We start from the raw sequence: 20547 nt of genomic DNA, 5'->3' as shown, positions 1-20547 counted from the left end.
TGTGAGATATATCCCTGGGATGCAAGGATGACTCAACATGTGAAAATCAATTAATGTGATATACTATATTAACAGAATGAAGGATAAAAATCACATGATCATCTCAATAGATACAGTAAGAGAATCTGACAAAATACAAACTCTTTGATGATAAAGAGTCTTAAAAAGCTAGCAATAGAAAAAACTTACCTCGACATGATAAAGACCATATATGACCAAACCCCCACAGTTAACATAATAATCAATTGGAAAAGCTGAAAGCTTTCCTCTAAGATCAGGAACAAAGTAAGGATGCCCACTCTTGCCATTTCTATTTAACATAGTACTAGAAGCCTCAGTCAGAGCAATTAGGCAAGAAAAAGAAATAAAAGGCATCCAAATTGGAAAGGAAGAAGTAAAATTATCTCTGTCTGCAGATGACATGTTCTTATATATAGAAAACTCTAAAGACTCCCCCAAAAAACTATTAGAACTAATAAATTTGGTAAAGTTGCAGCATACAAAATCAATATACAAAAATTAGTTGTGTTTCTATACACGAAGAGTGAACTATCCAAAAAGAAAAGTTAAGAAATAATCCCATTTACAATTGTATCAAAAAGAATAAAATACTGAAAAATAAACTTAACCAAGGTGGTGAAATACTTGTACATTGAAAACTACAAAACACTGATGAAAGAAATTAAAGACACAGATAAGTCAAAAGACATCCGTGTTCATAGTTTAGAAGACTTAATATTGTGAAAATGTCCACTCTACCCAAATCTTTTTATAGATTCAATATAATCCCTATCAAAATCCTAATGGTATTATTTACAAAATTTTTTAAAAATCCTAAACTTTAGGTGGAAGCACAAAAGACCTGAAATAGCTTAAGCAATATTGAGAAAGAACAAAGCTGGAGAAATCATATTTTCTGATTTTAAAACATATTACAAACCTACAGTAATTACAACAGTATTGTACTGGCATAAAAACAGACGTCTACACCAATGGAACAGAATAGAGAACCCAGCAATAAACCCATGGTTACACTGTCAACTGATCTTTGGCAAGCGTACGAAAAATACACAATAGGGAAATAAGAGTCTCTTCAACAAATGATGTTAGAAAACTGGATATCCGCATGTAAAATTATTTAAATATGACCAGTTGTTGCATCATTGGTCATTTCAAAAAGTACACGTACTTTAATTTGCATAGACATCAATGACAGTTACCTCTTAAATTGTCTTTATACCATCTTAATTTCCATCCCAGTAATAGTGGTATGACAGTGTCTGCTTTGCATAAGCTGAAAATTTAATAATTTGGAGTGTCAATCCATTGCAAAACATTCCCAGAAAATGTACATGTTAAAGGGGCTATCTTAGAGGAGACCTTCCAGATGGCCGAGGAGTAAGATGTGGGGATCACCTTCCTCCTCACAAATACATCAGAAATACATCTACATAAGGAACATATCCTACAGAACTCCTGCTCAACACTGGCAGAAGACCTCAGACTTCCCAAAAGGCAAGAAACTCCCCACTACCTGGGTAGGGCAAAAGAAAAAAGGAAAAACAGAGAAAAAAGAATAAGGATGGGACATGCACTACTGGAAGGCAGCTGTGAAGGAGGAAAATTTTCCACACACTAGGAAGGCCCTTCACTGGCGGAGACGGGGATGGTGGGGAGAAGCTTCGGAACCACGGAGGAGAATGCAGCAACAGGGGTGCAGAGGGCAAAGTGGAGAGATTCCCATACAGAGGATCAGTGCCGACCATCACTCACCAGCCTGAGAGGCTTGTCTGGATGGCTGGGGGCTGGGAGCTGAGGCTCTGCCTTCAGAGTTCAGATCCCAGGGAGAGGACTGAGGTTTGCTGTGTGAACACAGCCTGAAGGGTGCTAGTGCGCCACAGTTAGCTGGGAGGGAGTCCAGGGAAAAGTATGGACCTCCCTAAGAAGCAAGAGACCATTGTTTCGGGGTGTGCGAGGAGAGGAGATTCAGAGCACCGCCTAAACAAGCTCCAGAGATGGGCGCAAGTCACAGCTATCAGCACAGACACCAGATACGGGCATGAAACGCTAAGGCTGCTGCTGCAAACACCAAGAAGCCTGTGTGCAAGCAGAGGTCACTATCCACACCTCCCCTCCTGGGAGCCTGTGCAGCCCACCACTGCCAGGGTCCCATGATCCAGGGACAACTTCCCCAGGAGAACACATGGTGCACCTCAGGCTGTTGCAACGTCATGCCGGCCTCTGCCAACGCAGGCTCGCCCTGCATTCCGTACCCCTCCCTCCCCCCAGCCTGAGTGAGCCAGAGCCTCCTAATCAGCTGCTCCCTTAATCAGCTGCTCCCTCCTGTCTGGGTGGGAACAGAGGCCCTCAAGCAACCTACAAGCAGAGGCAGGGCCAACCCCAGGAGATGTGCAAACAAAGAAGAGAAAGGGAAATTTCACCCAGCAGCCTCAGGAGCAGCAGATTAAATCTCCACAATCAACTTGATGTACCCTGCCATCTGTGGAATACCTGAATAGACAACAAATCATCCCAAAATTGAGGCGGTAGACTTTGGGAGCAACTGTAGACTTGGGGTTTGCTTTCTGCATCTAATTTCTTTTGGTTTTATGTTTATCTTGGTTTAGTATTTAGAGTTTATTATCATTGGTAGATTTGTTTATTGATATGGTTGCTCCTTTTTTTTATGTATATATATATTTTTTTCCTTTTTCTATTTTTGTGAGTGTGTATGTGTCAGCTTCTTTGTGTGACTTGTCTGTATAGCTTTGATTTTACCATTTGTCCTAGCATTCTGAGAGTCCGTATTTGTTGTTGTTGTTGTTTTACTACAGTTTTTAGCGCTTCTTATCATTGGTGGGTTTGTTTTTTGGTATGGTTGCTCTCTTCTTTTGTTCTTTCTTTCTTTTTTTGTTTTTTTATTACTTTTATTTTTTTTATTTTTAATAATTTTTTTAATTTTAAATATTTTATTTTATTTTTAATTTTATTTATTTATTTCTTTTTTCTCCCTTTTCTTCTGAGCTGTGTGGCTGACAGGGTCTTGGTGCTCTGCTCAGGTGTCAAGCCTGTGCCTCTGAGGTGGTAGAGCCAAGTTCAGGGCATTAGTCCAACAGAGACCTCCAGGCAAAATGTAATATCAAACAACAAAAGGTCGTGCAGAGATCTGCATTTCAATGCTAAGACCCAGCTCCACTCAAGGACAAGCAAGCAACAGTGCTGGACACCCAATCCCAAACAACTAACAAGATAGGAATACAACCCTACCCATTAGCAGAGAGGCTGCCTAAAATCATAAAAAGGTCACAGACACCCCAAACCACACCACCGGATGTGCTCCTGCCCACCAGAAAGACAAGATCCAGCCTCATCCACTAGAACACAGGCACTAGTCCCCTCCACCTGGAAGCCAAAACAACCCACTGAACCAAGCTTAGCCAGTTGGAGCAGACACCGAAAACAACGGGAACAACAAACCGGCAGCCTGCAAAAAGTAAACCCCAAACATGGTAAATTAAGCAAAATGAGAAGACAGAGAAACACACAGCAGATGATAGAGCAAGGCAAAAACCCAACAGACCAAACAAATAAAGAGGAAATAGGCAGTCTACCTGAAAAGGATTTCGCAGTACTGATAATAAAGATAATACAAAATCTTGTAAGTAGAATAGAGAAAATAAAAGAAATGTTTAACAAGGACCTAGAAGAACTAAAGAGCAAACAAACAATGATGAACAACACAATAAATGAAATTAAAAGTTCTCTAGAAGGAAGCAATAGCAGAATAACTGAGGCAGAAGAACGGATAAGTGACTTGGAAGATAAAATAGTGGAAATAACTACCACAGAGTAGAATAAAGAAAAAAGAATGAAAAGAATTGAGGACAGTCTCAGAGACATCTGGGACAACACTAAATGCAACAACATTCGAATTATAGGGGTCCCAGAAGAAGAAGAGAAGAGAAAGGGTCTGAGAAAATATTTGAAGAGATTATAGTTGAAAACTTCCCTAATATGGGAAAGGAAACAGTCAGTGAAGTCCAGGAAGCACAGAGAGTCCCATACAGGATAAATCCAAGGAGAAACATGCTAAGACACATATTAATCAAACTATCAAAATTAAATACAAAGAGAAAATATTAAAAGCAGCTAGGAAAAAGCAACAAATAACATACAAGGGAATCCCCATAAGGTTAACAGCTGATCTTTCAACAGAAACCCTGCAAGCCAGAAGAGAGTGGCAGAACATTTAAAGTGATGAAAGGGAAGAATCTACAATAAAAATTACTCTAATCAGCAAAGATGGCATTCAGATTTGACGGAGAAATTAAAACCTTTACAGACAGGCAAAAGCTACAACAATTCAGCATCACCAAACCAGCTTTATAAAACAATGCTAAAGGAACTTCTCTAGGCAGGAAACACAAGAGAAGGGAAAGACCTACAATAACAAACCCAAAACGATAAAGAAAATGGTAATAGTAACACACATATCGATAATCACCTTAAATGTAAATGGATTAAATGCTTCAACCGAAAGACATAGACTGGCTGAAAGTATACAAAAACAAGACCCATATATATGCTGTCTACAAGAGACCCACTTCAGTCCTAGGAACACATACAGACTGAAAGTGAGGGGATGGAAAAAGATATTCCATGTAAATGGAAATCAAAAGAAAGCTGGAGTAGGAATTCTCATATCAGACAAAATAGACTTTGAAATAAAGACTATTACAAGAGACAAAGAAGGACACTACATAATGATGAAGGGATCAATCCAAAAAGAAGATATAACAATTGTAAATATTTATGCACCCAACATAGGAGCACCTCAATACATAAGGCAAATGCTAAGAGCCATAAAAGGGGAAATCGACAGTAAAACACTCATAGTAGGGGACTTTAACACCTAATTTTCACAATGGACAGATCATTAAAAATGAAAAACAATAAGGAAACACAAGTTTTAAATGATACATTAAACAAGATGGAGTTAATTGATATTTATGGGACATTCCATCCAAAAATAACAGAATACACTTTCTCCTCAAGTGCTCATGGAACATTCTCCAGGATAGATCATATCTTGGGTCACAAGTCAAGCCTTGGTAAATTTAAGAAAATTGAAATCATATCAAGTATCTTTTCAAACCACAACACTATGAGACTAGATATCAATTACAGGAAGAAATCTGTAAAAACTAAAAATACATGGAGGCTAAACACTACACTACATAATAACCAAGAGATCACTAAGGAAATCAAAGAGGAAATCAAAAAATATGTAGAAACAAATGACAATGAAAACACAACAACCAAAAACCTATCGGCTTCAGCAAAAGCAGTTCTAAGAAGGAAGTTTATACCAATACCCTCCTACCTCAAGAAATAAGAAACATCTCAAATAAACAACCTAACCTTACATCTAAAGCAATTAGACAAAGAACAACAACAAAAAAAACCCCAATGATAGCAGAAGGAAAGATATCATAAAGATCAGATCAGAAATAAATAAAAAAGAAATGAAGAAAACAATAGCAAAGATCAATAAAACTAAAAGCTGGTTCTTTGAGAAGATAAACAAAATTGATAAACCATTAGCCAGACTCATCAAGACAAAAAGGGGGAAGACTCAAATCAATAGAATTAGAAATAAAAAAGGAGAAGCAACAACTGACACTGCAGAAATGCAAAGGATCAAGAGAGATTACTTCAAGCAACTATATGGCAATAAAATGGACAACCTTGAAGAAATACACAATTTCTTAGAAAAGGACAACCTTCTGAGACTGAATCAGGAAGAAACAGAAAATATAAGCAGACCAATCACAAGCACTGAAATTGAAACTGTGATTAAAAGTCTTCCAACAAACAAAAGCCCAGGTCCAGATGGCTTCACATGCTAATTCTATCAAATATTTAGAGAAGAACTAACATCTATCCTTCTCAAACTCTTCCAAAATATAGCAGAGAGAGGAACACTCCCAAAATCATTCTACGAGGCCACCAGCACCCTGATACCAAAACCAGAAAAAGATGTCACAAAGAATGAAAACTATAGGCCAATATCACCGATGAACATAGATGCAAAAATCCTCAACAAAACACTAGCAAACAGAATACAATACATTAAAAGAATCATGCACCATGATCAAGTGGGGTTTATCCCAGGAATGCAAGGATTCTTCAATAAATGCAAATCAATCAATGTGATAAATCACGTTAACAAACTGAAGGTGAAAAACCATATGATCATCTCAAAAGATGCAGAAAAAGCTTTTGTCAAAATTCAACACCCATTTATGATAAAATCCTCCAGAAAGTATGCGTAAAGGGAACATACCATAACATAATAAATGCCATATATGACAAACCCACAGCCAATATCTTTCTCAATGGTGAAAAGCTGAAACCATTTCCACTAAGATCAGGAACAAGACAAAGTTGTGCATTCTCATCACTATTATTCAACATAGCTTTAGAAGTCTTAGCTACAGCAATCAGAGAAGAAAAAGAAATAAAAGGCATCCAAATCAGAAAAGAATAATTAAAGCTGTCTTTACCTCTGTTTGCAGATGACATGGTACTATACATAGAGAATCCTAAAGATGCTACCAGAAAACTACGAGAGCTAATCAATGAATCTGGTAAAGTAGCAGGATACAAAATTAATGCACAGAAATCTCTTGCATTCCTATACACTAACAATGAAAAATCTGAAAGAGAAATTAAGGAAACACTCCCATTTATCATTGCAACAAAAAGAATAAAGTACCTAGGAATAAACCTACCTAAGGAGACAAAAGACCTGTATGCAGAAAACTATAAGACAGTGATGAAAGAAATTAAAGATGATACAAAGAGATGGAGAGATATACCATGTTCTTGGATTGGAAGAATCAATATTATGAAAATGACTATACTACCCAAAGCAATCTACAGATTCAATGCAATCCCTATCAAACTACACATGGCATTTTTCACAGAACTACAACAAAAAATTTCACAATTTGTATGGAAATACAAAAGACCCGGAATAGCCAAAGCAATCTTGAGAAAGCAAAACGGAGATGGAATAATCATGTTCTCAGACTTCAGACTATACCAAAAAGCTACAGTAATCAAGACAATATGGTACTGGCACAAAAACAGAAATATAGATCAATGGAACAGGATAGAAAGCCCAGAGATAAATCCACGCACAAATGGTCACCTTATTTTTGATAATGGAGGCAAGAATATAAAATGGACAAAAGACAGCCTATTCAATAAGTGGTGCTAAGAAAACTGGACAGCTACATGTAAAAGAATGAAATTAGAACACTCCCTAACACCATACACAAAAACAAACTCAAAATGGATTAAAGAACTAAATATAAGGCCAGACACCATCAAACTCTTAGAGGAAAACATAGGCAGAACTCTCTTTGACATAAATCACAGCAAGATCCTTTTTGACCCACCTCCTAGAGAAAAAGAAATAAACACAAAAATAAACAAATGGGACTGAATGAAAATTTAAAGCTTTTGCACAGCAAAGGAAACCATAAACAAGATGAAAAGACAACGCTCAGAATGGGAGAAAATATTTGCAAAGGAAGCAGCTAACAAAGGATTAATCTCCAAAACATACAAGTAGCTCATGGAGCTCAATATCCAAAAAACAAACAACCCAATCCAAAAATGGACAGAAGGCCTAAAAAGACATTTCTCCAAAGAAGATATACAGATTGCCAACAAACACATGAAAGAATGATCAACATCACTAATCATTAGCAAAATGCAAATCAAAACTACAATGAGGTATCACCTCACACCAGTCAGAATGGTCATCATCAAAAAATCTACAAACAATAAATGCGGGAGAGGGTGTGGAGAAAAGGGAACCCTCTTACACTGTTGGTGGAATGTAAATTGATACAGCCACTATGGAGAACAGTATGGAGGTTCCTTAAAAAACTAAGAATACAACTACCATATGACCCAGCAATCCCACTACTGGGCATATACCCTGAGAAAAACCATAATTCAAAGAGTCATGTACCACAATGTTCATTGCAGCACTATTTAACATAGCCAGGATATGGAAGCAACCTAAGTGTCCATCAACAGATGAATGGAAAAAGAAGATGTGGCACATATATCCAATGGAATATTAGTCAGCCATAAAAAGAAACGAAATTGAGTTATTTGTAGTGAGGTGGATGGACTTAGAGTCCGCCATACAGAGTGAAGTAAGTCAGAAAGAGAAAAACAAATACCATATGCTAACACATGTATATGGAAACTAAAAAAAAAGAAAAAAAATTGTTCTGAGGAACCTAGGGGCAGGACAGGAATAAAGACGCAGACATAGAGAATGGACTTGTGGACCTGCGGAGGGAGAAGGGTAAGATGGGACGAACTGAGAGTGTGGCATGGACTTATATATACTACCAAATGTAAAATAGATTGCTAGTGGGAAGCAGCCGCAGAGCACAGGGAGATCAACTCAGTGCTTTGTGACCACCTAGAAGGATGGGATAGGGAGGGTGGGAGGGAGACACAAGAGGGAGGGGATATGGGGATATATGTATACATATAGCTGATTCACTTTGTTATATAGCAGAATCTAACACCCCACTGTAAAGCAATTATACCCCAATAAAGACGTTAAAAAAAAAGGGGGGCTATCTTAAAGAATCAAGGACCTGTGTGAACTACTCTCAGTAGGATAGCCACCCAAAGACAAGTTGTCTTCTCCCTAGCACATGCAATAGTCATTTCCACTTTGAAGCTTAGGATCTTGATGTTTCATCTGCTCACAATTACTCCATCTTCCTTCATCTTCTTATTCACAACCAGTGATGCTTGCCTTTCTTCTAGGACCCACTCAGGCTCTACTTTCTCAATGACTGGCCTCAAAATGCATTAATGTTCAGGAACTTTCACTTTATTTCATATGTCTTCAAAAGTTCTACCTGGACATTTCCCTCACAATGTCCATCAATTCCTTGACTTTCAATTATGTTTACCCTAATGATGAATTTAAAGATATGGGAGAATTATACTCTTCAAATTGAAGCTGAGGTCACTGACTACCACCAAGGGTATTGAAATTTGCCATATCTGATTATAAAAATGTATCTTAACCTGCAGAAATCCAGGGATCCTTAAGGGCTGGCAGTGAGGAAAGTAGAAATAGGTGTATCTCAACAAGGAGCCAGTGAGAAAGTGAACGCACCATTGTCAGATTGAAATGTAGAACCCAGTCTAAATTTGTACTTTAAACACAGGGCCAGGAAGTTGAAAGTTAATAATGGAGCCAGGTTTTGATGAGGCAGTGAATCATTAAAACCAAGGATGTAGACAAGAAACAGCTCAGATTGCTTCTTGTATGGATGGACTATAGTACAGTGGTGGTGGGTCTTAAAATTTAGTTCAAGACAGTCCATATTGAGGGCTGAAACCAGCCTATATTCAAGCATTTCTCAATGCAATTGAGTTCTATATTTTCTAATGGGAAACTGAACAATTATAACCAGGAGATGGAACTAATATTACCTGAATGCCTTCTATATGCCAAGCACTTTCTACATGTCATTTCCACTAACTCTCTCATTGGTTTATGATACAGATTATATTAACTCCATTTAACAGAATAAGAAGCTGAAGTTCAGAGAGGTTAAGTGATTTGTCAACACTAGTAAGTGATGTATCTGCAACAGGTAATTTTGTCCAACTCCAAAGTACGTTTTATTCCCACTACTCTAGGTTGTCTATCTATGAGGGAGGTTATCTCAAGGAATAAGGTATATTTATTTTTTGTTTGTGGTCAGATAGACATACGTTCACGCAAAGCATCATTGCTTCATGTCTCATGTTTGCATGTTTATGTGTTTGACTGTTTTAATCTGAGGCTAAAGCTCCAACCTCTAAATCTTTGGTTTGGAATGCCTCTTCTCAGCATCAGTTCCTGACTTTTCTGTGTAACATTTATAGAAATTAATTTCAATACAAATGAGACAAATGAGTGTATGTGTGTAAATAATTACAGTAATGTCAAAACAAACTGATAAGGGAATTAATATGACCTGCATATACTGAACATCAGTTTAGCCAAATATTTTTGCAAGAAGAAGAAGCAAATTAAGCAGCCACCCTCTTCTTCCACCTCCTGCTTTTATTCCAGGACCTTTTATTATCCCCCTGGTGATTTTGAAAGCAGCTATAAAGTTTCAGGTAGTCAGCCTTTACCTAGGTATTCCCCAGCCTCTGAATTGCTTTACAGATTCTTGATGGATCTGTCACAAAATGAACACAAATAGAATGAAATTAATAAATAGAGATTGAAATTGGTTAAAAATACTACTATAATGCTGTAATAGTGTCAACCCATTCCTTCCCCAGCAACCAGAGATTACAGTTACTTGAAAAAACAATAAAAAATAAATATCATGCTTTAGAACCTTTGGGAAGTAGCTAAATCTTCACAAAGCAAATGTTTCTAGAGAAACCTTTGGGTACAATGAGACTTTTGGAAAAAATAATTTGATCCAGTTTCTTTTTATAGATTCTCACCATAGGGAAGGGATGATTTCTGCTACCATCATGCTCACCTGGGATGAAAGAAGACTAGCGTTTGCTAGCAAGCCCTGTTACAACTACGGTTATATCTTCCTTGCATTCTTATGACGAGACTGTTTTTATATGGTGAACATATTCCAAATGTAAACAAAGAAAAATTATGCTGAAAGCTGCTAATGTTAAGTTTAGAGCTTGCAGAAAATATCAGCTAGTGAAGAACAGCTGCCAGAATAAGACACTTGTACTCATAGAGATGATTTTTCTTATAAAATTTGAAAGAAATTGTAATGATGAATCATGAGCCCTGATATAAATAAATTATGACTGCAAATTGCCAGATACAGAAATATTCTCATTAAAGTCCATTGTCTTTGAAGACAAAATTGCCTCATTTATTATTTCAGTAGACTCAATCCAATTTAGAACAATTAAAGCCCGCATTATCAAGCATGCTTGATATGCACCGAAAATACATTAAAAAGAGAAACAGGTGCTGTTCCAATTTAATAGGATCAATCACTGACTATCTACTCTATGAAGCATGCAACTTTGTTGTGGAAACAATTTAGAGAGTCTCATTGAATGGATGCCAATTTCCAATCAGCCTAGGACAATGTGGCATTATCCTACGCCAACTGGTTCATTCATTCATTTATTCATTTGTTCAATCAACCTTCTACATTTCTACTGCACCCATTTACAGACAAAGCAATTGGCCAAGCATGATAGGAAATGCAAAGATGATAAAAGCATTGTCATTTAAACTCATGTGTATTCTCTAAAAGAGTTGAAATATTGGGTGGGCCAAAAAGTGCCTTTGGTTTTGTAAGTAAAAATAAAAGACACATTTTTCATTTTCGCCAAGAACTTTATTGAACAACATATTCACCCTTGTGTTCCACTACCTTCTGCCATTTTTCAGGCAACTTCCCAAAACTTTTTATCTTTTTTGAGCAAAGAACTATTCCAGGTGCCTTTTACCGTCTTCCAGGGAATTGAAATTTTTTCCATTAAGAGAATTTTGGAAAGACCAAAGTTAATGGAAATCCAAAGGTGAATACGGTGGATGAATCAGAACATCCCAGCCAAGCTGTAAGTTTCTGCTTGGTCATCAAAGAAACATGTGGTCTTGCATTATCCTGATGGAAGATTATGCGTTTTCTGTTGACTAATTCTGGATGCTTTTCATTGAGTGCCACTTTCAGTTGGTCTAATTGGGAGCAGTACTTGTTGGAATTAATCATTTGGTTTTCTGGAAGGAGCTCCTAATAGAGGTCTCCCCTCCAACCCCACCGTATACACAACATCACCTTTTTTGGATGAAGACCAGCCTTTGGTGTGGTTGGTGGTGGTTCATTTCACTTGCCCCATGATCTCTTCCATTCCACATTGTTGTAGGGTATCCACTTTTCATCACCCATCACAATTTGTATGTCAGCTATCTCCTGCGTGGTATAACGCTGATTGTTTGCAATTATTGTTTCGATTTGATTGCTATCAACTTCAACTGGTCTACCCGACCATGGAGCATCGTCCAGCAAGAAATCTCCAGAACAAAACTTTGCAAACCACTTTTGACACGTTCAATCAGTTACAGCACCTTCTCCATACACCGCACAAATCTTTTTGTGTGTTTCAGTTGCGTTTTTACCTTTCTTGAAATAATGAAGCATAATATGCCAAAAATGTTGTCTTCTTCCATCTTCAGTATTAAAATGGCTACACAAAAATTCACCAATTTTGATGTCTTTTTAAAATGCACGCTGATATGACAGCTGTCACATACAATCTAACAAAATTGTTTCATATGAAGTTAAAGACAACGAAGTGCTACTAGAGCCATCTTACGGAAAAAAACTGAACGAACCTTTTGGCACACCCAGTATATGTACTGAAATAAAGGTAATTTAAGATTGAAACTGAGTTACACATGTAGTGACAAGAAGTTGAAAGGAAGGGAAACTAAGTTTTTGATTGAAGAGGCCAGGGAAACCTATCAGAAACTGACATTATGTGAACTGGGGACTGAAGACTATAAGATTACTACATTTTTTAATATTAAAGAAGAATATTACAGGTGGAACCAAGAGTGGAAAACAGAGCAAAGAGGGAGTAATAGTGAAGAGTTCAATCTAGAATGATGGAGAATTTGAAGAAATTTGTGGTAGATAAGACTGAAAACGTCAGCCAGATCAGAAGTTTAAAATCAAGCAAATGGTTCTAGATTCATATTAGGCACAATTGAGAGTGTGTAAACGTATTAATGATGTGATCAGAATGAGCAGGAGTGTATAGGAAGTTATGCATGTTCTAAGTACTGGGGTAAACTTTAAAAGAATAAAAACTAAAAAAAAAAAAAAAAAAAAAAAAAAAAAGAATAAAAACAGTATACACTTCTAAATTAATATGTGGAGAAGTGGGATATAATGGTAAAAAATATACAATCAATCTGAAAGCAAAGAAAAAAGTAACAAATTTTAAAATTAATTAATTTAAATGGAATGTTAATAAAAATAATATACAATAAAATTGTGGAATTAATTAAAAATAAATATACATATTAGAAAAAATAAAAAATTTGGAAATTAAAGAACTTAGCTGCCAGAATTCAGAAAAATAGCAGATACACCTGGAGAATGTTGGGGGGAGAAAATCATAGAGATGACACTTACTTATAAAATAAAAAAGAAACAATGGTAAGGATAAACAAAATTCATATTTTGAAATATCTAATTAAAATGAGATAATTCTGGTAGGAGTAAACAGTAAGAATGTGAGAGAAGGTTTAAATGACCAAAGTCAGAAGAGACAAAGCAAACATTGCTACAGGTTTTTCAGATATTAAACAAACCAACCAATGAAAGGGTATTATGAAGCATTTTATGCCAAAAATCAGAAAATGTATATTAAATGGATTCCCTGAACAGTTTTCAATTTGCCACGAATATCATATGCTAAGTATAAAGGACTGTGCCTTTAAGACCCAAGTAGACTATCATCTCTTGGCCAATTAAGATCCCCCACGAAACTCTAGGTAACAAAACTTTCGAGGAAATTATTTCCTAGACTGATCAGTAGCCAGCCTTTGCCTGTGGGTCCTACTATCTTGATAGTTTCTGCTTGCTTAGAGTTTTAATTTTCCTACAGACCTTTATGTTTACACTTCCAACAATATTACAGTTATTTCCCTGTGGACAGGCAGGACTGTGAGACCAAAGCAGGTAAGGTGACCAACTATCTGGTTTGTTCCAAACACTCCCTGATGTAACCCTCATAGTCCAACCTCTTGCAAAACCCTCAGTCCCACAAAAACTGGGGCTCTGATCATCCTTGAAGTAGGATGATATGTATTTTTAGAAACTATGGTTTCCGCTATGGAAAAACACGTTAAATATATCTATAAATATTAATAACTAATATTTTAAGGTGTAATGAATACAAAATAGTGCTCATCAATCTTACCTGTTCTAATGCTTTTCAAGTCAAATTATTTACTTTTTTGAGATCTCCTTTTGTAATTTGGTGTATTGCAACATCTAATTATATAAATACTCAAATATTTAGTGAATCCCTCACTTGGTAACCTAGGAAATTTAAATTTTTCTTCACAAAATCTCTGTGCATGTACACTGCCCTGAAAATATCCATACAAGTTATCAGTGATAGCTAGCATTCAGACAAATGTATCTGCCATTTATCACATCTGATTGAGGAATGAGCTTCATTAAATGTTACTGACTTTGCCTTCTGAAATGTTCCATCTTGATCACCTCTTCCTACCTCCTGTGAGAAACAACGAAACAGTACGTTCATTTTAAAGCTCCCGGAAAACTCAGCAAGAAGTGAAAATTCAAGGACTTTTGTGCTTCTAATTTTTATTTAGGCAATGGAGAGGGTTATTCATATAGACTACTTCTCACCACAGGATGGAGAAGATCCCTTTTTAATATGACATTACTAAACACAATGAGAAAAAAACCATACAGGAAAGATTCTATAAATGATTCTGTGGGATATGTGATAATATGGAAAAGAGGTCCTGATATATTACTAAGTGGAAAAAATAAGGAGATTATAAAGCGGTGTGTGATTTCTGATCCTGTTTTTTTTTAGTATATGTATAAGTGTGTTACCAAGTCTGTAAGAAAATTCACCTAGGTGTTAACATGTTATTTATTGCTAAGAGGTGTGATGTAACTGGAGAATTTTACGAAATTCATTTTGCTTCTCTATTGTTAAAAGTCTATAATTCATATATAGTTTTATATAAAAATAATGAAAATTATTCGACTAACCAAATTATAAAAATTACTCATTTCTGAATATTTGCATGACTAATTCAAAGCAATACGGTATCATCTAAAGTGCACTGGATAACCAATCAGGTGACTTCAATCCAAATTCTGGCTCTAGTTCTTAGTGACTATGTAAAAAAGGTGAGCCTTAGATTTCTAGGGGGCTTAGATTTCTCATTTGCAGAAATTAAAATGTCTCATATGATTTCTGGAATATGAAATGAGATTACATAGGCAAAGATACTTTGAAAGCGCAACTGCTTTTTAAATACCTAACATTGTTTTGAAATAATTGCTATTAGTGGTTTTTTGGCTGGATTCAATTTTCTTAGATTAAGATTTAAGTTTACTGCTGGCTGGTTTGTATATTTGAAAGAAAAAAATTAAAAGCTATTTTAAAATACAGAAAACTTCGTATAAAAAGTCTTTAGTTAAATCCTTAGTAGAGAATAATATGTTCCCAATAAGGTATACATGTATTCCTTTTCTTAATTTTTTTTATTTTTTAAATTTTTGGCTGCGTTGGGTCTTCGTTGCTGCACATGGGCTTTCTCTAGTTGTGGCGAGCGGGGGCTACTATTAGTTGCAGTACGCAGGCTTCTCATTGCGGTGGCTTCTCTTGCTGCGCAGCATGGGCTTCAGTAATTGCAGTGCATGGGCTCAGTAGTTGCAGCATGCGGGCTCTAGGGCATGCGGGGTTCAGTAGTTGTGGCTCGCCGCCTCTGGAGCACAGGCTCACTAGTTATGGCGCACGGGCTTAGTTGCTCTCCAGCATGTGGGATCTTCCCGGACCAGGGATCAAACCAATGCCCCCTGAATTGGTAGGCGGACTCTTAATAACTGTGCCACCAGGAAGTTCCATATTCCTTTTTTTTAAAAATCCTAAGTATATTCTCAAAAAGTATTTTTCCAAGCATTATGTATTTTTTCTATTTTGAATATATGAATGAATAATTATCTCACAGAGCTATATGGTTTTAAAACAAAAATGAATCAGATTAATTTAGATATTTTTATTCACTATCAGATTAGCAAGAAAAATGTATGGAAATTTGAAATACGTTCCCAAATTTCTTTGAAATTGTTGTCTTAAAAAATAATTATCACATCTTCCACAACCACGTTACTTGGTACTACTGGTAGAGATGGGGATGGCTGTGCTATTTGTCCTACTGTGCATGTATTTAATTCCAAGTGAACATAGATATATTATGCAATGAAGCCTTGGTTTTATAAATAGTTAGGAGAAATATTTTGAGAATCTGGTCCCCAGGCTATTGAATGGCAAAATTTTTTTAATTCAGGCTGATTTTACTGGTTATAACCATAATGTCTCTCTCAACCTCATGTCTATTTCAGCTTTTAATATTCTAGATCTATAGCAAAAAAACTCATGTCTTCTGATTTTATGCTTTTCCCTAATAATTGGTCAACAACATGTATTTGTATGCAGAGGAATTAGAGTACTTCACTAAGTGTGAGAATAAAAAGAAACAGAATGTGAGGTTACTGCCATTTACAAGTCACAGATCTATAAAACAGTCAGATTTCCCCATCTAATTAAGGAGGAAACATCCTAAAGATTTTCTTTTTCCTGGTAGTCTACTGATATTGATCCAGTGCTTCACTGAATCTCAAGAGTTCATTCTCTATCCCATTATTCACCTTTCTACAGAGTATATATATAGCCCTGGTTGTGTTATGTCTAATTTAGGTTCTAAACTTGCTGGTCTGGGACTAAATCTGAATTCCTTATGCAGAGGGGAGCTGTGTCAAATGGAGATATTTGAAGATGCTGAAACTCCTAAGATGCTGTTTATGTGGTCTCTAAGCCATGTTCACTAGGGACACTTCCCAGCGGTATTTTATCAGATTCCCACCAATTGACAAAAGTTGAGAGCTGGATTGCCATGTTTCTTGATGTTTATACAAACTCAAATCTACTCAATAACCTAAGTAAATATTCTTTCCACCTTGTAAAGAGTTCTTTCTGATTAAAAGCATGTCCCTAACATGATGTAGAGGTGATGCTATATTCATTAGAGGAAAATGTTGAAATGTTTCTACCCCCATCTCTATCTCTAAATATTTAGCAGAAATCTTGATGATGCAAAGTAGCTTTTCACACTGTCCTAAAATCCTTCATCTGCACTAATTTTTACCCTCTGGTAATGTGCCATTTGATTCTCTTTCATGCTTAAAATAGAATTGCATTGAAAAGGAACAAATATGGGTGGTTACAATTAAAGATCTATTACTTGGGTATCTGAGCATAAAGAGACTTCATGACTCAAGGGAATAAAGAAAAGTACAAATGAACACTTTTAATCACAGCCCAATTACACTTGTCCAGGAACACTGTATTGTTTATAGAAAGTTTCTTGAATACCACATTACTGTTTGAAAATTAAGTCCTTTTTTCTTTTCAGATGTATCTCATATTTCATTTCTTTGGAGTGTTATGCATTTCTCTCTCTTCATGCTGGAATGCATGACTCGCAATAGCATCAATAAACCACATACAAAAGAATCACTAGAGATCCATGAAGTAAAAGAGAGAAAATTTCACAGCGGTATTCCCTGTGCCTAGAACAGCACCTGGCACTTAGCTGAATAAACGAACTCATCATACTCCATTTGCCTCCTGTACTCCAGGGATACTATACACTGTTTAAATTCAATATATGTATTTTCCATATGGGTGAACTCAGCTTAAAGATATCCTACATGCCTAGCTTTTCATCAACAGATGCTCACACTTTTTATTGTAATTTTTTAAATTTAAGTTTTTTCTTAGGTTGTGCCTACTCAGCTATATTCATTGGCCATTCCACAGGTAATACTGGTTTTATGAACTAATCATATTATTCATAAAGTTTTGCATGGTTTTAATAGATTCTTTGAAGCTGTGCAGTTTAATCCTCAGTCTTGACCTACTATAACTATCTAAAAATCCTCTTTGACTACTTTGTGCAAAAATCTTTCTAAGCAATTTTGGTGAAATGTTACCACTCAGTGGAATACAAGTAGGCGAGTCAGACATTTTTCTCACTGTTAAGCATTCAAGATGGGGGCTTATTCACAATGTTAGTACTCTGTTTGCAAAAGAAGGCCCAGATATAAAGTGAATATTTTAAAAATAGAAACCAAATTTAATATATAGAGTAAGAACAGGTAATATACCTATCCTGTTCTTTAGCCCTTAGAAATCTTTGTGTTTATTCAATGATACTGTAAAAAACAGAATTTGTGTAAATTTGGCAAACACAATGTCCTATACATTCTCTAAAATAGAATACATGTGCCTCTCAAAAAGAACTATTTGAAACATGACTAGAAAATGGAAGAGTCTCTTTTCAATTTTCAGAACCTCCCATTAGATGTGTGCTACACAAAGGCAGCCAGGTTTCAAGCCTCGGATTTAGGAAGAAATTGTCTTCACTGACCTCTGAATTACAATGCCTAAAGGTTCAGTCTTCTTTGACATCTGGTTAACAGTTTATATAATCTTCATCTTTTATTTCTGATATGGACTAGTTGTATCATGAAATGAAAGCTGTGTTTCGTACTCTAAGGGATACAGAGATGACATGGTTAGCTTTCCTTAGGTGATATCCTGTAAAGAGAGAGGCCATGTAGAGAGAGAATATTTATGTACTACTGAATATAGAAAATGCCAACAACGTGCCAGAGAGTCCAGAGAAGGAAAAGGACAAGTCTCCTGGTAAACATCTCAGAAGCATCTGAATTTAGTGATGAAGAATAGATTGGGAAAGGATTAATGAACATTGTAGTAGGCATGCCAAAAGAATCTCGTGTTTAGGAGAAGAAACTGGTACAAATAAAATCACAGAGGTCGAAAGAATCATGTACCACATTCAGAAAAATAACAAGAAGCTAACCTAAAGGAAACATAGCCCTAGAGAAGTTGCAAAATGAAGAAACTAAATGACATCCATAAATATGTGCCTTCTATAAATCAGGAAATGAAAAGAACTGCTTGGGCATTGCATACAGATATCTCTGTATGAAAATATCCACATGTGAATGCAGGAAATGTGGAGAGAAAAAATGACTGTATCTGAAATAGGTCAGCTGATTACGCAGCACCTGGCAAAACCTTGGTTCATAAGCTTATTTTGGAAAGTTTTCATTCTGTCCAAAAGAAAGGATAAGAAGGGATGCAACAAAGGAGACTGAAAGGTCTGAAAATAGCTTGGTACTTTGCCAGAGAGTGAAGCAATGCAAGTAAATGTGGAAAAATGAGAAGAAAGGGAAAGACTGAATATTCTAGAGTAATAGCATCAATTCTGTAGAAACTCAACAGTCTACTACAACTAGAACTATGGACAGATTTATCAGGAAGAGTGATTTGCAAATGTCAATTTGAAAAAAGTGGCCTGTATGCCCCTTGTATAAATAAGGTTCATTAATTACAAACACGGATTCTTCTCACAAATTATTTATATGAACCTAAAAACAACGTACTTAAAGAGATAGGGGAAATTTTCTTACCATCCAGAAAGAGAGGATGTGATATTCTTGCTTTTTTTTTGTTAGTGTATAAAGTTGTTATTCACAAAAATGCAAGTGTAGCTCTCAACTAATTAAGTGGAGGGAGATGAAACTTCCCTGAAGTACTCTGCAGATGAGAATGACCCTAAGTTAAAGCCCAACCCAAATTCACATACCAGTACTGTTTTGATAATAACTATGCCTGCCTCTCAGCTCTCCAAACTAATTACTTTCCAGATTAGTAAAGAGAATTGCCTAAGAGTTAGAGAAATCCATCCCCGCCCCATCACTCTTATATTAATGTAAAAATGTTCTCAGTTTACAATAAGGTGCCAAAAGAAAGAAAAAGTCTCAGAATCCCACAATTCAGAATAAAATTTGGGGAGTATATATACTATCAAATGTTCAATCCAATCAATAGAAAATGAAAATTAAATATTTCACATATATAAATATGTGTTCAATTTTGTACAAATGTGAAGTTCCTGGTAAAGACTTACTGAAAAATACAGTGAAAATTAGAAAAGAAAAAAAAAAATCCTCACTTGCATGAACTCTTTCGGCTGAAGCAGTATTTACTTTTCAACTATGCTAACAATGGAACATATCTATGAACCACTGAAAACATTAATGCAGTAAACCTTCACTAATTAAAGTAAAGAAAGAAGAGGAAAAGGAAGCACTGCCATGAGTAGAAATAATTCCAAACTGTATAACGATTTTAGAAGAAACAGATTTTCCAATTACTCTTCATGTTAGAGATGAGACTATGAAAGATCACATCAATGTAAAGAAAATATGGTAATAATTTCATGTGATATTCACACACAGCTGATATAAATTATTATCCAATATTTATTTTGTTTAAAACATTCCTTAAAATGAGCACCCAACAGTACATTTCATATATTACACAGAGGTGTGTTTCTTTGAGAAATTGCTATCAATACAGTAGTATGATTATTATATTATTTCAGGTTGCATATTATTGATTTCAAGAGTTAAATATTTTAAAAGTTCAGATGATAATTGCACTTTTAATATTTAAAAATTATATATTTCTTGTTCTTCATACAAACTTTTCATTAACGAAATTGAAATTGAATTTGGGGAGATACACTAGTCCAAGGAAAGAAGGAAAACTATGCAAGCTGCCACGTTTCAACAA

Source organism: Neophocaena asiaeorientalis, unplaced genomic scaffold (genome assembly GCF_003031525.2).
Source record: "Neophocaena asiaeorientalis asiaeorientalis breed wild unplaced genomic scaffold, Neophocaena_asiaeorientalis_V1.1 scaffold134, whole genome shotgun sequence".
In the NCBI taxonomy this organism is placed as follows: Eukaryota; Metazoa; Chordata; class Mammalia; order Artiodactyla; family Phocoenidae; genus Neophocaena; species Neophocaena asiaeorientalis.
This window is presented reverse-complemented; position numbering follows the sequence as displayed.